The sequence below is a fragment of the Pinus tabuliformis genome, chromosome 2_2 (assembly GCF_031772625.1).
Source record: "Pinus tabuliformis cultivar Carrire ecotype Pingquan chromosome 2_2, CPIR1, whole genome shotgun sequence".
Lineage (NCBI taxonomy): Eukaryota > Viridiplantae > Streptophyta > Pinopsida > Pinales > Pinaceae > Pinus > Pinus tabuliformis.
The window spans coordinates 609604810-609622729 of record NC_142300.1 but is presented as its reverse complement, the minus strand read 5'-3'; the positions used below and the strand labels follow the sequence as shown (position 1 = coordinate 609622729).

The window sequence follows — 17920 nt, the reverse complement described above, 5'->3', positions numbered from 1 at the left end:
TAAAAAGTTTGAAGCAATTTTGCGGAGGAGTTGTATTGTCATTGATAACAGATTCAACGAGAGTTTTTCGCATTTTAAAAGTTAATTTTCCTTCTATTTTGACTACTTGAAAAGGAATTTGGAGAAAATTTGTTGTTTTACAAGAAAACCCACTTGTAGGATTTTTAATAGAAAAAATAATATTTTTATTTATTTTATAGGGCTTTGAAATGAAAAGATAGGTGTTATTATTTATTTTTATTTTTTAAAATTTCGATTGGGGAGCATTTCAATTTTTGCATGTAAAAACAAAAAAAAATTGTTCCGCTAGAGGAAAAAATCATTTTATTGATTTTTTTTTCTTTCCAAAAATGCGAAAAAAAGAGAATTAATTAATATCTTTTCTAAAAACCATTTATTGAATTTGAATTTTTTAAACTATATTAATATAGTTTTTTTTTTTTAATTTAAATGTTTTGTTTTTAAAGAAATTATTGTTTTATTTTAGTATTTTTTTTAAATAACTATATATATATATATATAAAAGTTGATATATATATATAAATATATATATATATATATATATATATATATATATATATATATATATATATATATATATATATATAAGTTGATCTTTTTCGAAGATTCTTTGGCGAAAATCACATAGAGACAAAAGTATCTCTATGTGATTTTCGCCGAAGAATCTTCAAAAATTTGATATGGATCACAAAAGCCTAAATTCAATTATTGATCTTTTTCTTTAATTGATTTTTTTTTTAAATTATAAATATAGTTTTTTTTAAAATAATTTTTCTTAAATGAAATTAAATATTTTTTAATAATTTTTTTTTTTTGCACGAGCAGGTCTGCCCGAGCTCGAACAGGTCTGCCCGAGCCCAAGCAGACAGAATTGGCCTGTGGCCCAAGTGCCGCTAACTTCGGGCCTGGGCGGGTAGGGGGTTGCTGTATGCCAAGCCCCAAGCCAATGGCCCCTAGGCTGCTGGACTAGGGCCTAGGCAAGCGGGGGAGGGAAAATTATTTAAAATTATTTTTTATATATAATAACTATGTTTTTATAATTTCAAATTTATATATAACAACAATTTTATAGCTTTATAATATAAATTATCTATCTATCTATCTATCTATATATATAACTTTTTAAATTTAAATTTAATGTTAAAAATTTTGATTTTTTTTAACATTAAATTTAAATTATTTTTATATTTATATTTTTTTTAAATAACATTTATATTGTTAATTTGTTTTCTTTTTATTTTTTAAAGGAAGGTCTTTGTGAATATTTTTCGAACACGAACAACAATTCCATCATCTAAAGTTGCAGTTGGATGCTCTATGAATACTGTTAGACATAGCCGAACTGAAAAACATCGTAAAAGTCAAACAACTGCCTCATCAAGTACATTCAAAATTATTTTCGAATGGAGGAATTCATGAGAAATAAATAAAACAAATTTTACATGGCATGTTAAAAGTATTGAAACCGATGATAATACAGATATCTATCTATATTGTGGTATAATTAACTTGGGTTAACCATATGAGGTGATGGGCAGAGTACGAAACATATGTTTGGTGCCGAATGTAGACATTGTTTATGTTCTTGCAAAATTACCCAAGACACATGAAAATGTTAGATATCGTCTCTCAAAGGTCAAGTATGATACATATGAAGAATATACACCATTGTGTAAAGACATCGCAACCAACATTTCAAATAACATTGTAAGTATGCTTATTTATTTTTATGTGTTATGCATTATTGTAAGGATCATTAATTTTTTTATAAATGATTGATCATTGACATATTGTATTTTCTTTGATATGATTTTACTAAGAGTCTTTCAATGATGTTGGAGGGTATTTATTATCTAAAACCAAATATTATGAATGTGATTAATAGTTTCCATACAAAGACATAAGAATAAAGGAGAAGGAAGCAAATAGTAACAATCCATGACACTGCAATAGTACATACAAAATATTATCAAAGAATCCCTAAGGTGGGTGAATCAAGAAAAGCCAAATAAGTTTCTTTTGAAGATGTGGAAATTGAAGTTGAAGATGAAGCTGAAAAATATGTCACCATTAGTGAGATTGTTTATGTAGAAGAATATATGTTAACTAGTAAGAAGAAGAAATCAAAAGTTGGTCAATATGTTCAAATCATAGGCAACAATGAAGATCAAAGTGAAAGTTCTAAAGGCAGAAAAGAAATCATAACAATTGGTGCTAGTTTAGATGATGAAATTATTAAAATAAAACAAAATTCCATTCGATATCACTTGAGGAAGAATAAATTAATTAATGGTGGAAAAACATTTCAGCTTAATGTTAGCCAATTCTATAGGCTAGAGGAAGGAAAATCTCAATATCAAATTAGAAAGGCACATCACCTACATGTCCATAATTTGAAAACATTGTTCAGGTACAATCCATATGCATATGTGGTGGATTATGTGGTTCTTGTTGATAGGACACAATGTTTTGAATACAAATATTATGTAATTAGAGGGAACCATTCAGTAGAGGCCAAAAGACAATTGATCGAGAAATATCCCAATAACTCTGTTTTTGAAACAATGAAATGCATCATTTATGTTGGTTTAACAGAAACATAATTTATTGGCGTGTGATCATAATGTTTATGACTTTCATCCGAAGGGTCAGATTTATTCATAATTAATTTGTAGAAAAATGTGGTGGGGATAATAAAAAAGTTAGTTTAAGCTTTCAGAAGGAATGTTGTATGGAAAGAAGTTATCAAATCCATGATAAAATCAATTCAAAAGGTGGCAAAATAAATTCAGAATTATTCATAGGCATGGATAACATTTTCCAGTTGGAATTTAGAACATGGGAGATATGGGAATTGATTGATGATATTTTTGACATAAGGGAGAATATTGCCATAAAAAATCAAAAGGTTAAAAATTCTAAACCCATAATATGTGTCAACTGTAAGACAGGTCCTGAAATGAAACAACTTCCAGATGATATGGCTATCACACCTTGGAGAAAATTTCAAGGAGTGAATGATGACAAACTAGTAAAATTAATACCATGTTTTGTAAAGTCAGGTGAATTGTTATGATGAAATGTGCTCATAATTTCAAAAGTAAGTTTGTTGACTTATTTTTATTTTTTTCTTGGATTATAATTTTCTTTTGAATATAACATATTGTTGACGATAGTATTTGTTATACATATCACTATATTAACAATTTTTGCTTTATTTATTGAGTCATAAGATTTATATGAAAATACAAGAACATATGGTTTGAATGTTGAATGAAGAGAGTTGGAATGATGTTGTACGCAACTACTAGAATCAAGGTCTACATCAACAGATAAATATTTTTATCTTGAATCGGAAAAGGTAAATTGGGTTTTACATTCATTTTATTCATATGTATTTTTTTTTTTTTACTTATACTTATATTTGTTTATTTTTTTAAACATGTCGAAGAAGGATGTGAGTGGGGTACTTAATACTTTCAAAAGTTTATTGAAAAAGTTAAATTGGAAAGGTTTAGAAAACGACATCTTAGGAATGTTGAACTTGATCCTACTCTTACTAATTTAATTTGGAATGGGATGGACACTATCCAATATCAAATAATACAAGGTTATTGTGAAGACATTGTAAAAATCATACCTAACAGGGAATATGCCCTGGTTATTGCAGACATTCCTCATGGTTTCAATTTCCCAAACATTGGACATGATAGTGAGCCTCATACTTATCAAGCTTTTAATAAAGAGGTTATGGGCTTTGAAAAAGTCACAACATCACCACTTTGGAGATTTGTGACATTTCATTCAAACACATAATTTGCAATGTTATTAACAAGCTTCAAACGAAAAACAAACTCAAAAATGCAACTTACATGGTAAGACATTGAAATTGTATGTTTGGTTAATGTTAAAAAAAATATGTACAAGTTAATTGAAATTTTACTATGTCATGTTATAGGAAAAAGTCAAATCTTATTTCTTCCAGAGATCATCCAATTATAAGTGATTGTGAATTCATCCATGTTAAGCGTTGGAAAAAAAATGATAATTATATGTCTATTCTTTTGAATCAAGTAGATGGAAAGAGTCATAGCCAAGGACTAGTTCATGATGTTGCCGTAAGAAAGTTAACATATGAGGATAAAGATGCAAAAGGAGAGATAATTAACATTTATAAAAAACCGCAATCATTGATTAACTATCTTATAGATTTATGTTCAGATGAAGGAGATTGGGTTTTGGATTTTCTTTGGATTTTCAGGTTCAGGGAACTTTTATTATATAAAATTAAATTTTAATATTTTATTTTATTTTCGTTTTTATGTGTTTATACTAATTTACTTACATATTTTTTTGTGCTTGATTATTAGGTATAACACTAGCATGTTGCCTACAAAAAGGAAGAAATCGCATTGCGATTGAAAAAGACCCACTACAATGCAATTTTATTCAACAAAGAATTAATGCTCTTTAATTGCTTCGAGATGCAATGCAAGAAGTTGGTTTGAGCAAATGAGATTTTAATCAATCACGTGTGACAAAAATGATAAGGAACCTCAACCACCATTATATGGAATAATTGGAAAATGACACTTTGAGAGTTTTGTAGACATGAAAGATCCATTAGAAGAAGAAAATGTGGAAACTCAAGAAGAAAATATTGTGGAAGAAGAAAATAATGAAGTTGTAGAAAATTATGAACATGGATTATATGATATTGTTGATGACCTTTAAGTTATGCTTGCAAATCAGGCTCAACTTTGAGAGATATTCATTAGTTTTACTTGTAATTTTTGACTTTGAGATTTTATGAGAAGAATGAGAATTTGATCATTTTTGTTATATGTTCAATATTTGTATTATTTGATTTTAATTTCAATTTTTATGTAACTCATTTTTTTTTGTAAAAAAATTGTGATTACTATTAATTTTTAACATAAAATTCATAAAAAATCTACTTTTTAAGCCTTTTTTGTTAGGATTTTCCCATAAAAATCATTTATTTGACATATCATTTTTTACAAAAAGTCTCAAAATGTGTATTTTTTTCATTATATTTATATTGAAAATGTGTATTCTTTTGTCAAATGTTTAAATTATTGTTTTTTCTAGTGACAAGTATCTAATGTGCATTGAAATATTAATTAACATTACATAAGCATATAGAAAATACTACCTTTAAAATATTGATCGTTTTATAATTTTTTTAACTATGCGAAAAAATGAAGATTTCATTACAAAAAAAATTGAAAAGAAAAAAAAAAACACACAAATACAAAATAGACATAAAAATAAATATCTTGGGGAAGAAGAAGACATTAGAAAATTTAAAGTATCAAAAATCAACCCTTTAAAACAAGGGGTTGATGCTAGATCAATACTTTTTAAAATCGACATGAAAATCACTCACATTTAAAAAAAAATGTTCATACTTGATACATAAGAAAATCTAAAGTGCGAAAAATATGCTAAAAAAAAGGTTTATTTTGAATCACCACTTATTAAGATCGGGTGATCTTTTGCTACCTCAAAAAAATGGGTACTAAGTAATTTTCTCGTTTGATCGGTAACTATGTTTTAACCTAATATAGGAAAATATGTTTAATTGAATGAAAGATTTAGACCTCATCACTTAGTAAAGAGATTAAGTTGATACTTGATACTAGGATATTTCACTGAATTTGTAAAACCAATCCATTAACTCCCCTCCTACTGTTTTGGATCATAAACCCATATTTATTGTGATAGGAAAAAAAGGGGGCTACGTCCCATGCATTTTCATTTTAATATCACTTAGCTTGTCTGCAATGTTATTCAAGAGGATTGGAATATATCAATAATCAACTCTCCATCCTATATATAAGAGAAAAATATAAAATAAACCAAAAATTTCCTTAAAGAATTGGAAAAATCATCCTTCCTTTCATCATTAAAGGAATTAAAAGAGAACCACTCTAAGTTAACATAATTGCAATTTATATAGAGGACAAAGAATGCTTGGAAGAGTTTCTCCAATAAATAAAAATAATAGGAAAATCAAGTGTCCATGACCTATAGAAAAGAAGAAATTCATTGCTTCCTCAAGTCTCATAGTGCTTGGCTCAAGGTAAGATATTGTAACACAAGGTACTTCCACAAGTAGGCATTAAGAAATACCATCTAAGGCTATGTGGTGAAATTTTCCTTAGTAGATGAATCAAGGGGTAAATTAATTTGACAAACTATTTATGTAAATACATGATCACTTCAAGGATATATAAATGGAGTGTTGGAAATATGTTGTCATTGATGGAAAAGGCAAAGGTAAAGGAAAAATGGACAAATATTGGAAAAGTCAAACATGGAAATCATTGGTGGCAAAGGAAAAAGTGACAAAGGTGACAAAGGAAAGCATGGAAATTGCAAAGCACTAGAAACAGTGTTGTAATTATTGGCAAAGGAAAAGGAAAAGGAAAAGGAAATGGCAAAGGTGGAAAAGGAAAAGAATGGCAAAGGATCAATCAAAAGAATATCATCACGAATAAGAATGGTGCAGAGGATTTGGAGCCAGTTTTAGAGTAGTAGATCATCTCAGATGTAGGTGAAACCCAGTCAGATGGATAGAGATTTGAAAGAGCTTTCTAGTGGTATGTGGAAGTTTGAAAATCGCCTCCTAGTTTGAAAAAGAGCCAGTCAAAGTTTTGTGACCTTAAGTCCATGATAGAATAGTTAAAAGTTGTTTGGGTGAGTCTTTGGCACATAGCTAAAGTTGGCTTAAGTGCCAAACTTAGCGAAAAGGTTGGAGGAACCTCTATGCAAAGCTTTGGGAAGACGTGGCTAACAACGTAGCAACGGGAATAATTTTCATTGGCCATAGGCAGAGCCCACATAACATTCTAGCCCGGTAGAGGTAGCCCAACAAGCGTACCCTAACCGATTTGACAGAGAACACAGAAGTAAAGCGTCAGATGCAATAGAGTGGGTGGAGCCCACTTGGTGGGGACGCGACAATATAACGTGGTCCAATGGGAGTTAAGTAGAGGTCCCAACTCTGACAGCTCAACCCACTGAGGGCGAGCCTGAGAATGATTTCCCAAAAGTTTGTTTGGAGAGTACACAATTAAGCACTGCGAGGTAAGCACCAGGCCATGTGGCGATTTTCCAATAGCACCTAAGACAACCCTTTAGAAAGGCTTGGCGGTCAAGGGAGGCGTTTTCTCACACCAGCGATCACGTATATCAACGATGGAGGTTCACCCCGGGACCTCTCCTCTAAAAACCACAAACCACACTAGAGTGAGGAGTGGTGTCAAGGGAAGAATTTCTTGAATCCGTTGGTTTTCTAATTAACAAACAAAATTGCCAAAAAACAAAGACCTCCATGACCTTTTCTCTCTCCTCTTACTGGACATGTGTAACATCTTATTAGTTCTTCGAGACGACATGGATGATGACATCAGCATGACATGGTCCAATCGGAAATGGACATGTGGTAGTCATTTTTGGAATTTTTGGGCACCCAAAAAGCCATTTTTGAGTGACATGTGTCACCTATCATAGGTTGACACATGTTACAGATGACGTAATAATAGCATCATCCTGCTGGATGGAGCCCAATAGGCTACTAATATTGTGCAAAAGGGATGTGCTAGGCTAGAGACGTCAGAATGACGAGGTGATTGACTCTGGCCGAAGAGAATTAATATTGGCTCTTGCTACAGCGGGTGGACCCCACAATACAACTGAGCCCGCAAGACATCACCCATAATAATTTTAATGGTGGACAAAGTAAATGGACTGGTCACTATAGATCTGAGGCCTACCACCCTGATTCTGTGGAAAATACTTCCTAAGATACTCCTTACCCCATGTCCAACACTCCAAATATCCTGTACCATCACATATATTCTATCGTTGTGACCCATGTCCCTATCTAGCTGCATTAAACTTCTTATGTGGTGCAACATTCTCTTTCTCTTATGCATTCTCAGGTCTTACTCTTTTTGGCTACCATTTACCTTTAACTTTACCTTTCCATTTCCTTTACACTTTGATTGCTCATCTCAGTGTTTTAGTTTAAGAATAAATTCTTCAAGTGACAGAGGCTCATCATACTCAATATGATCTCTAAATGCTAATGGACATCCACTAACAAATATCTGAACTTTAGCCTTTTCATCTTTAAGATATGGTACATACCTCAATAGATCTAACAACTTGGTCATATACTCCTCATATGTCATCGATCCCATCTTTAGCTCATAAAATTCCATGTCTTTTCTGTCGTAGTACCTTTCCAACAAGTACTTATTTCTAAAGAGTCTTGAATTCATGCCAACTCATCTCCTCTATCTTGATGTTTCTAGCCCATTTTACATCTTCCCACCAGATAACAACTTTCCCTTTGAGGTTGAAGATAACTATTATGGCCTTCATATTCTTTGTATACTCGTGCAGTTCAAAGAACTTATTCATGCCTAGTAACCAAGCCTCTACGTCGTCAGGCTTCTTCAACTCTCCATCAAAACTAGGCGGCTTTGATTTCTTAAATTCATCTAGAAAGTATCCCTTATCACTCCTCCTGTAAGGGTGATAACGATGATGATCATAGTGTTTGTCGTAACGAGAACTAGAATAGTACATGTGTCCATCACCTCTCTTACCTGGAGAATCCAAGAATCTACCATCTCTGATCATATCATCTCTATATGACTTGTGACCACTATGAGACTGACTACCATATGTCCCATTATTCCCATCCTCTTGTCCATAGCTGAGTTAGAGTGGCCCTTGTCTCTGCAATTCTGACAAACTCTGAAGAATTGCGTAATTGACTTCTTCTTGTTTCTCTTGTGCCTGCATGATTCTATCATTATCCGCTTTAAAACTCCGTATTTCTTCCTTCAAACTACTCATTGTGTTTGCTAAGTCAGAAGAGTTCCCAACATCACATTGCTCATCTGATTCATAGAGATAATCCCTGTAGTCTACCATCTTGCTAGTCATCTTGATCACTTCGTGCAAGGCACACTATGTCAGCTAAACCAAATCATAAGCAAACCAACATATCTCAGTATAACATGGGGATGATATTTCATCTGCAAGAATTGCCGGATTAGCACGATACATGTATAAAAATAGTCATAATAGAATACAAATATCATCTTAACCATAGTACAATCATCAATTCATGACCATATCAACAACACATCATCACCTCATGCATGAAAACCACACCCATATCAATGTATGCATAATCAACACATGGATAACATGCATGCATACAAAATACATACAAACATTATTATGCATATTCAGTGCATAACCGACATAAACTCATGATAAACACATAAAACAACAACGCCATCAATTTTCACATGGAAACACCACTGTAACCATAACCAACACCATGCATGCACAGCCAGTACATAGATCACAAACATGAGAACACATATATGCAATTGACATTAATGCATGACCAACACACCGTCCATCTAGTCCAAGGAGTGAACCATGCTCTGATACCACTGTGTAACACCCTCCTCCCACATCTACCCAATTAACCGGCCAACCGGGGTAAACATGTGACGAGAGGCTACTATGATCTAATTCAATCTCCTAGGTCACCTTAGGGAAGTGGAACCAATGAAACACAACAAAACTGACCATCCACACGTCCTACGTAACCTCCAGGAGCTACTTCGCATTTCTAGGTAACCAACCCTTGAGGAAACTCAACACTTCAAGGACCTAGAGCCCAGTCACTCCCTTGCCAAGCCCTCCAAGAGACTGAGGGTCCCGATCACTCCCATAAGCCCGCTTGAATATGAACTGTAGCCTTTTTTTGCCAGCGACTGCGAGATTTAAGGCCAAATTCTAGGGCTAAGATCCATTCACTATCCAGAACTCCATGGAATTTACATAAATGAAAAGAAACATAGATACAATGATGCCAATACAAATTATTGAACAAAGACTTGAATGGACCCCTACTAGCCATGATAGGAATTTCATCAAACATGTCACAAATATGCATTCTACAAGTCCTAATAACATATTTGAGCATAGGGGTCTTATACTTATCTGAGAATCACTAAGAAGCATTGATGCCTTATCAAATTAGCTGCATTATCATCTATTAGGTCATAGATTCATTGCTTAATCATTTACAAATCAAAACATGATGAGAACCATACATTTTCACTGTCATAAGACATATTCATAACCAACATATAAACAACATAAATAATGAGGATACAACAACCATATTTGCCACAAATGAACCAATACATTTACACATAAAATATGAAGGAAAGGAATTGTTATTGATGAATGAAAAAGCAAACCCGGTATGAGACTACCATGTTCCACCGGACTATAGATTGGTTGAGGTAAGTCTCTCTTCAGCCAATCACCCATGTGACATATTCCAACCATGAATGTGGGACTCATAACCAAAAATAATAATTGAATGAGCATGGATGCGACCATATTTCTCCACTTACACCATGAGGAATTTTATTGCCTCGTAGTCCCTAGGATTTACCGCAACCCACAGTTTGATTGAGGGGTCACTAGGCCATGATCGAGACCCCACACTCCAGGATTTACTGTACATCCCACCATTCACTAACAAGGATTACTAGGCCTAATCATGGGCAACCACCTCTATGCTTTACTGTATATCCAGTCATTCAGTAGTCGAGCATTCCTAGGTCCACTGAGCCACACAATACATGGATTTACCACAACCCATAGTCTGGTTTAGGGGTTCTAGGCCAGTGGCTTTACCACAATCCATAGTTTGGTTCAAGGATCATTAGGCCATGAGGTTTTTCTTTCAGAGATCTAGCTCACTCAGTTTCGAATCCATCTGACAATCCAGCCCCACCAAAACATGAGAACCCATCACCTCAAGTCTATCCTAAAATGGGAAGGCAAGGCTGAAGAGCATTGTCACACTTGGAAAAACCCATGCCAATGACAACAAGAGAACCAATAACCATGCATGCCAAATCTAGCAAAGAAATCATACTGCAAATCGATATCTGTAAGTAAACCCATTGTAGTTTCTTAATCCTTCTCTTCCTTGCTTGACCTTTGCTTCCTCTTTTACTTCTTTGCCTTTCTTGATCCAATTATGAAGTTCTCCAAGAAAAATTTAAGTGTCTAAGAGTGTGTAAGAGAGAGAATAGAGAGAGAGCTCGAAAACTAAACTAACAAAAAAGGTACCAACTGATCCTCAGAAGCCTTTTTATCAATGTGGCCTATATTTTCTTCATTTTTCATTGTTTTCCTTCATTTTCCTCCTCACGTGCAACATGTGACATTTCACCTTCTTTTTCTCGTAATTTCCATTATTTTCATAAATAAATTGCCAAAAATGCCAATTTTCCTTTCCAAATCCTTTGCCATTATATTTGTCAATTTCCTTAGCCATAATCACTGAAATTAGCACCCAAACTAGGATGTTTTTCCCAACATTCATCTTGGAATAAGTGTCCCATAACTGTGGTTATTATTTTTCCTTTATTGACTTTTTATTACATGGAATTTTCACCAGGGTTGTTACAATTGGTGAGATGGAAAATGGATAAACATAATAGTTGGAAGAATCTCTAATAAGATCTATATACATTACAACTTGTAGAAAAATCCATAAAGGAGTCCACTTAGAAAAGGATATCCAACAACATAACTAAATATGTGCCTTGTGCCCAAATTAAAAAAAGGCTAGTGAGTAAAAATACATTTGAAAAATCTCATGGTTGTTGTAACTATAAGAAAATAGAGATTTAATAAAACATTTCAAGCTGCAAAATTTAACAAGGATTGATGACAAACTTTTATTGGTGACTATAGTGGTCACAAAAACACTATCGGTCAATATACATCAACATTATTTTACAGCTTCACTCAGCAAAGACACTACAAGGGAAAATGTTACAAAGGAAGAGTATATCTATCTGCATCTTGTACGCGGTATACCCCTCCAAGGAAAGACTACTGAGGTAGTGGGCATCTAAATGTCATGTGGATGTTACAACTGTACCATGGAAATTTAGAATCTCTTTAAACTCCTCAAATGATAAATAAACAAGCCCATTTTTTAGAACTAAAAACCAAGAAACCTTGACTGCTCAAGCTTCACCATATAAAAGTATAAGCATGCAATCCCTGCCAAGCCTTCAAATAAAGAGTATGGATGATATCCACCATGCATATAGCCAGATAAAATAAGTCTCATCCATTGTTATAAAGGAATCAAACGAATGCCTTTGCTTGATTAAGATATAGTTCTTTTGTTAAGCGGTAAAGGGCAAGAGATGTGTAAGCATTTCCACTAACACCATGACATAGTCCATCTTTTTTTAGAAGACCCTTCTTCCATACCGATTCATCTACCTGAATTGCATCTTGACGAAAGACAGGTTCCCTTGGAAGCACTTGATAAAAAGAAAATGCCTTTTAATAGTGAAAACAAAAAGAGAAAAATATAAAAATGAACCTTTAACTCTTTCTCAATGTAAAATCCTATCAAAATATGAGAGGTAGATGAAAGGTAGACTACAACTTTTATGAGTAACATACACATCCTTAACTAATCATGTAGCCTTAACCATGAAATTTCAAGTCCTACAAGTGCTACCTTGTGAAGAGACATCACAATATCAGGTGCACCATAGCACCATTGCACAAGCTTGTCCCTCATGTTACCTTCACTTGATGGGAAGCTTCCTGACTCTGGGAAACATTTTTTAATCATGTAAATCAATGTTCCCCTCACATCGTCTGAATCATATTTATCTAGTGTGAAATGAAGAAGGACATGCATTATTCCATCCGACTCATGTGCATCCCCCTAGTACCTCATCCCATGCCATTGATACACTAGGGGGAAATGTGTATGGAATGTACTTATCATTCCACGAGCTAAAACAACATCCACAATTGGGCTCTAAAACCAAATAATTGAACATTGGTAAATCAAACCAGGCAGAGACAATGAGCAGCTCCCATAGATTATTCAAGGTACATTTTTCCTTGTCATATCTATTTACTTGTTATATAAGTCTCCAGGTCTCTATAGTGTGGCTAAGTGAAATACCTCAATGGCTTAGGAGAATGTGACCTATTAACTATTTTCAACTCGCTAACCCATTTCAAAATAATTCACCAAGAGATTGAGCTCTATTATTTCACAATTGAAAACTGAATGAATAAAATACTGACCAACACACTCCAAGGAATTATTTCATCACCAAGATATTTTTTTTTATGAACAATGCATCCGATAGGAATCTTGCATGCCCATACATCAATTCATATGGCGTGCCAAAACTCCCATCCTCTAGCCCCACTGAAAGTACCCTTTCATGTGCTATTTGTTGAAATTTGAAAATAAAAAATGTTACACAATGTTTATCAAGTAGCTTTCCTTTTTACACTCTTCATAGCTTTCACATTTTAAGAAATGATGGTAACAACACAGAAAATGAAATTCTTTCTAGATTATCAAGTCTTGAACAATAAAAAGGATTAACACAAATAGTGCTATTTTTTCTTGTACCTCCCAAAAAATATTCAAAAAGAAGTCCTTTCGTTAATTGTCACCCTTGTATTGGAAACAACAACACTGAGATCATAGATACCATCCTTGCCATAGAAAAATGTTACATGGATTACATACAACAAAACACAAAATCAGTGCCAGAAATTGAAAAATAGAATCAACATTTTAAGAAATGTTGATAAGGAAACGAAGGATTGACTCATCTTTGTTAAGGGCTTATAAGAATATGGAGGGTTTATAATTGGCTAACATTACTCACTGTCTTAAACTCGCCATTGTTTGTTGCATTAGAATCAATAATACAACTGCATAATTCAAGATCCTCCTTATTCCCATTTGTTTGATGTGATTTGAAACACATGAATGCAGTTCTTCATAACCCTTTATACACGGTTAGGTCTCTGCAGCAGAAGCCCCGTTGTGTCCATGTTGATTCGACCACCTTAACAAAAGCAATATTAAACACTACAGTAAGCTCAACTTTCACACTTCTCGATAATTTTTTCTAGGATTACATTCAAATTAATGCAATAGGTTATCATACATCTTTCTCAGAAAGACAACAAATCAAATAAGAGGACAAGACCCTATCAGATTTCAATTCTTCTTAGTAAAACATGTGGTTTTAAGTTTAAAAATACCTAGGCGACATTAGTAATCTAGTTGACCATAAAGCCATAGTTCTAAAACTCAAAACTTAAAAGGTGCTAATTTCAGAAATACTTGTTTAAATCATCCTGGCGTAAGGATTATTATTTCAGGCTTGGTCATGTTATGAACATATATTAGAATTGTAAAGATTTTGTAACTGCAACAAAAGTGGTATATCAGGAAAAACTGATACTGAAGAAATCACTTACAGGATGAAGAGAGAAAATTTCACAAATATATCAACATATAATGATAAGTGAGACCTCTCCACCGAATTTTAAGTTCAATCACAATTTAAAAAGGTCAGGTTTATTTTTGGTCATGCAACAAGCACATGAAAACAAACTAAATAGGATTTTAGTGAACTATGATATTATCATTGAAGTAAAATGAGGAGATGCAAGCCACATAATAATTGTAATTTCTGCCCCATGGCCCATTTGCTACAACATTAACAGGGGCCTGGCTCCGCCATTACCAGAGGAGGCCACTTCCTGACCTTCCTCATTTGGCTGAGAAGATGAACCACCGCTCCATATTCTTATTTTTCATAAAGCCCTAACAAACAACCCACGAAAAACTACGTGGCTACTCGGATTGACAGCAGGTTAATCACTTACAGCATTTTGAAAAGATTGGAATTTATAGTTTTGTAAGACCGTATGCTCCGCTAGTTTTCACTGACGTCCATTCTCGAGATAATGTGTGGGCAAACGGTGGCGGGCTGATGTAATTAGTTATAAAAACTCAAAACTTGAGGGTAAACTTTGGAATGTTGAAAAATTTTACTTGTATGGGCATAACTAATCAAACTCCGACAAAAATAGATGTCACTGCGCAAGCAGTGACATAACAATATAATTTTATATGCGCAGTGACATAACAATATTATTTTATTTTATTTTTAAAATTAATACTTGTAATATATAGAAAATCTATTGTAATGAAATACCTACTACATATAAACATATGTAGTGTGGCACAAGTCCGTTGAATAATTTTTTTTATTGTTCACATATCTAGCCTCGCACTCGAGAGTCTACTCTGGGAGATGTGGAGGAGACTTGCACCATTGGCTAAAAGGAGAAAATGCCACATACTACTCTCACTCATAACATATAACTAGGTTTTTGAGTTCTCGAAATTTGTTAAAAAATTGTTTCAGGGAACGAGGAGACGTTTATTTCCTTCTTCAAAGATAGATGCCTTGTGTACATATCAATATATTTCATTGAGTCAAAAGACTTATTTGACAGTGTAATATGAAGGCCGTATGTCTATGTTAAGTAGTATATGTTTATGTTCATGTACACATATGGAGTTGACAAAAAAAATATATGCTATGCATGTTTAATTAATCATCTATATGACTTAAAGGCTAATATAATTCTCTGTAAAGTAATTAGAAGTAAAAAAAACATGTGAATAAGATGTTTAAACATTATACTTTTCAAAAATATTTTAACATTTTTGATATAAATAAACTCTCTGAAGATTTATGTTAACCAATTTATGTTTCTATCAACTTTATATATATTTATATATACAAAAAAAATGTTCAAAAAAATATTTTAATGTTGTATATAATAAAATATGCAATATGGGTTATAAATAAAATTCTTAATATGAAATAATATTGATGTATACTTAAAAATATGTTAATAACAACAAAAACATTTTATTTTACACTTATCAAAATAACTCAACTAAGTGTTATGTAAAATATTTTATACATTATTTTAAAAAATTATGTATATATTTCTATATATCATTCAAAAATACAATTTAAACAATAAAAAATTACACATAATTTCTTACACTCTAAAATAAATTTGCAACTAAATAAATTTAATTATTCTCCACTCATTTTAGATGTATCTATACTAATCTCCCGTGACATTTAACTATATCAATAGGTATCTGAGTTCAGTTAATTTGTTTTAAAAAATGTCTCTCGGAGGAAGGAGGTGTTGCTTTCCTCCTTCAATGGTAGAGGTCATGTGTCCATATTAAGGTAGTAAATATTCTCCCGTGACATTTAACTATATCAATAGGTATCTGAGTTCAGTTAATTTGTTTTAAAAAATGTCTCTCGGAGGAAGGAGGTGTTGCTTTCCTCCTTCAATGGTAGAGGTCATGTGTCCATATTAAGGTAGTAAATATTTTTCACTTTGTAACCTATCAAATAGTCAAAGAACATATCACGTAACTTAAAAGCAAATATCTTTTAAGTTTGGAATTGGTGGTTTTTTTTAAGGTTGTACACCAAGTGACAAATGACTCAATTGAATATATCTTATGATGTGGGTTGCTAATTTAAAATACGAAACTTAAGCGCCCATCATAGAAATACACATAGTATTAGGCAAAATGCATGAGTAAAACGTCCACCTGAGTAACGCTATGAAGTAAAGAAGTTGGTATGGTGTAGCATTTGGTCCACTTTTACATTTTAACGAGTCTCACGAGAACTTCGATGTCGTATACATGGTAATGTGATGACTGTAATATTCATTATACTTAGCGACGATATCAATTGGTGGAAGTTACACACAAGACTCGCAGCCAAGGTTTTGACTCCACCATGTGGTTTAAGTTTGGCTTTGAGTTCAAGTGTATATGTCCTTCTCATGGGTTGTGGCTTCATAAGGCTCTTTGAGTTGTAGGACTTAGTATGGAAGAAGAGACTTCTATGATCTAGGCCAAACAAAAGAAACTACACAAACGGTTTATGATCCGGGCCAAAGACTCACAGTTTTCTAGTCATGAAGCTTTGGTTATAGAAGCACAGCTGTGAGAGAGGTGCACATTGTCTATGATTTGAACCGAACCAAAGGTATTTTTCTATTCATGAAATTTTATGAGAAGGGTCTCGTGAAAATTTTGAAAAACATCACACCTACTTGGAAAAGAGACAGATTTTTCTTTACCTTTCACCATGTCTATAATGCGACGGATTTCCAATCGGCTCCAATTGTACACATGCGACTTTTCCTTTCTTGTTTTTGAAATTCACAACGTAGAATGCCATGCCTTTGTTGATGCAAAATATTAGGTATTTTAAGCTTAAAATGGTTTACAAAAACGTACCCTCAGTCCCTAGATCTTAGAGAACATTAGAATTCGACTATTCTTCTTGGCCTGTCCGAATAAAAAAGTCTACTTCTTTCTCTCTTCAAAAAAATAGTCGAAAAACAGGAAATGTAACAACATTGACCATACCATTCTACCTTTCTCGTCCACTGCAGGTAGTTTTGGGATATAGTTTTCTGTCCATGTATTTGCTTTTATCCGACCTCGAATCCAGTCTGCTACCATTTAAATGGATCAAGAGACTTAACATTAAATGACTTAACATTATGAAACACCGGAACTTAAAACAAAAGTAACACATTGAGAATGGACGAGTGTTAAGGAAAAAAACATATGGAAAATAACAGAGCTCCCATGTCAAGAACATTGAAGACTTTGGTTTCCCACCCCACTCACTCTTTGTATCCGTCTAAGTAGTATCAACCAAACTCTTATACGTATTATGAACCCAAAATCCTTGGCCAGAGTTAGAGAATAAGCGTTTATTAATACATATTAAAAACTTCAGTCAAAATGTTACAACTTACTTCTATAATATGCAACTATCCATACAAATATTTATAGACTCAACAAACATAGAGAAACCATAGGGTTCATCATGTT

At 33.1% G+C, this 17920-nt stretch overlaps 1 pseudogene; it reads right to left on the bottom strand.

The window, feature by feature from the left end:
- Positions 1–12115: 12115 nt before the first annotated feature.
- LOC149194134 (lanC-like protein GCL1) lies at positions 12116–17542 on the bottom strand (annotated as a pseudogene).
- Between the last annotated feature and the right edge of the window lie 378 nt (positions 17543–17920).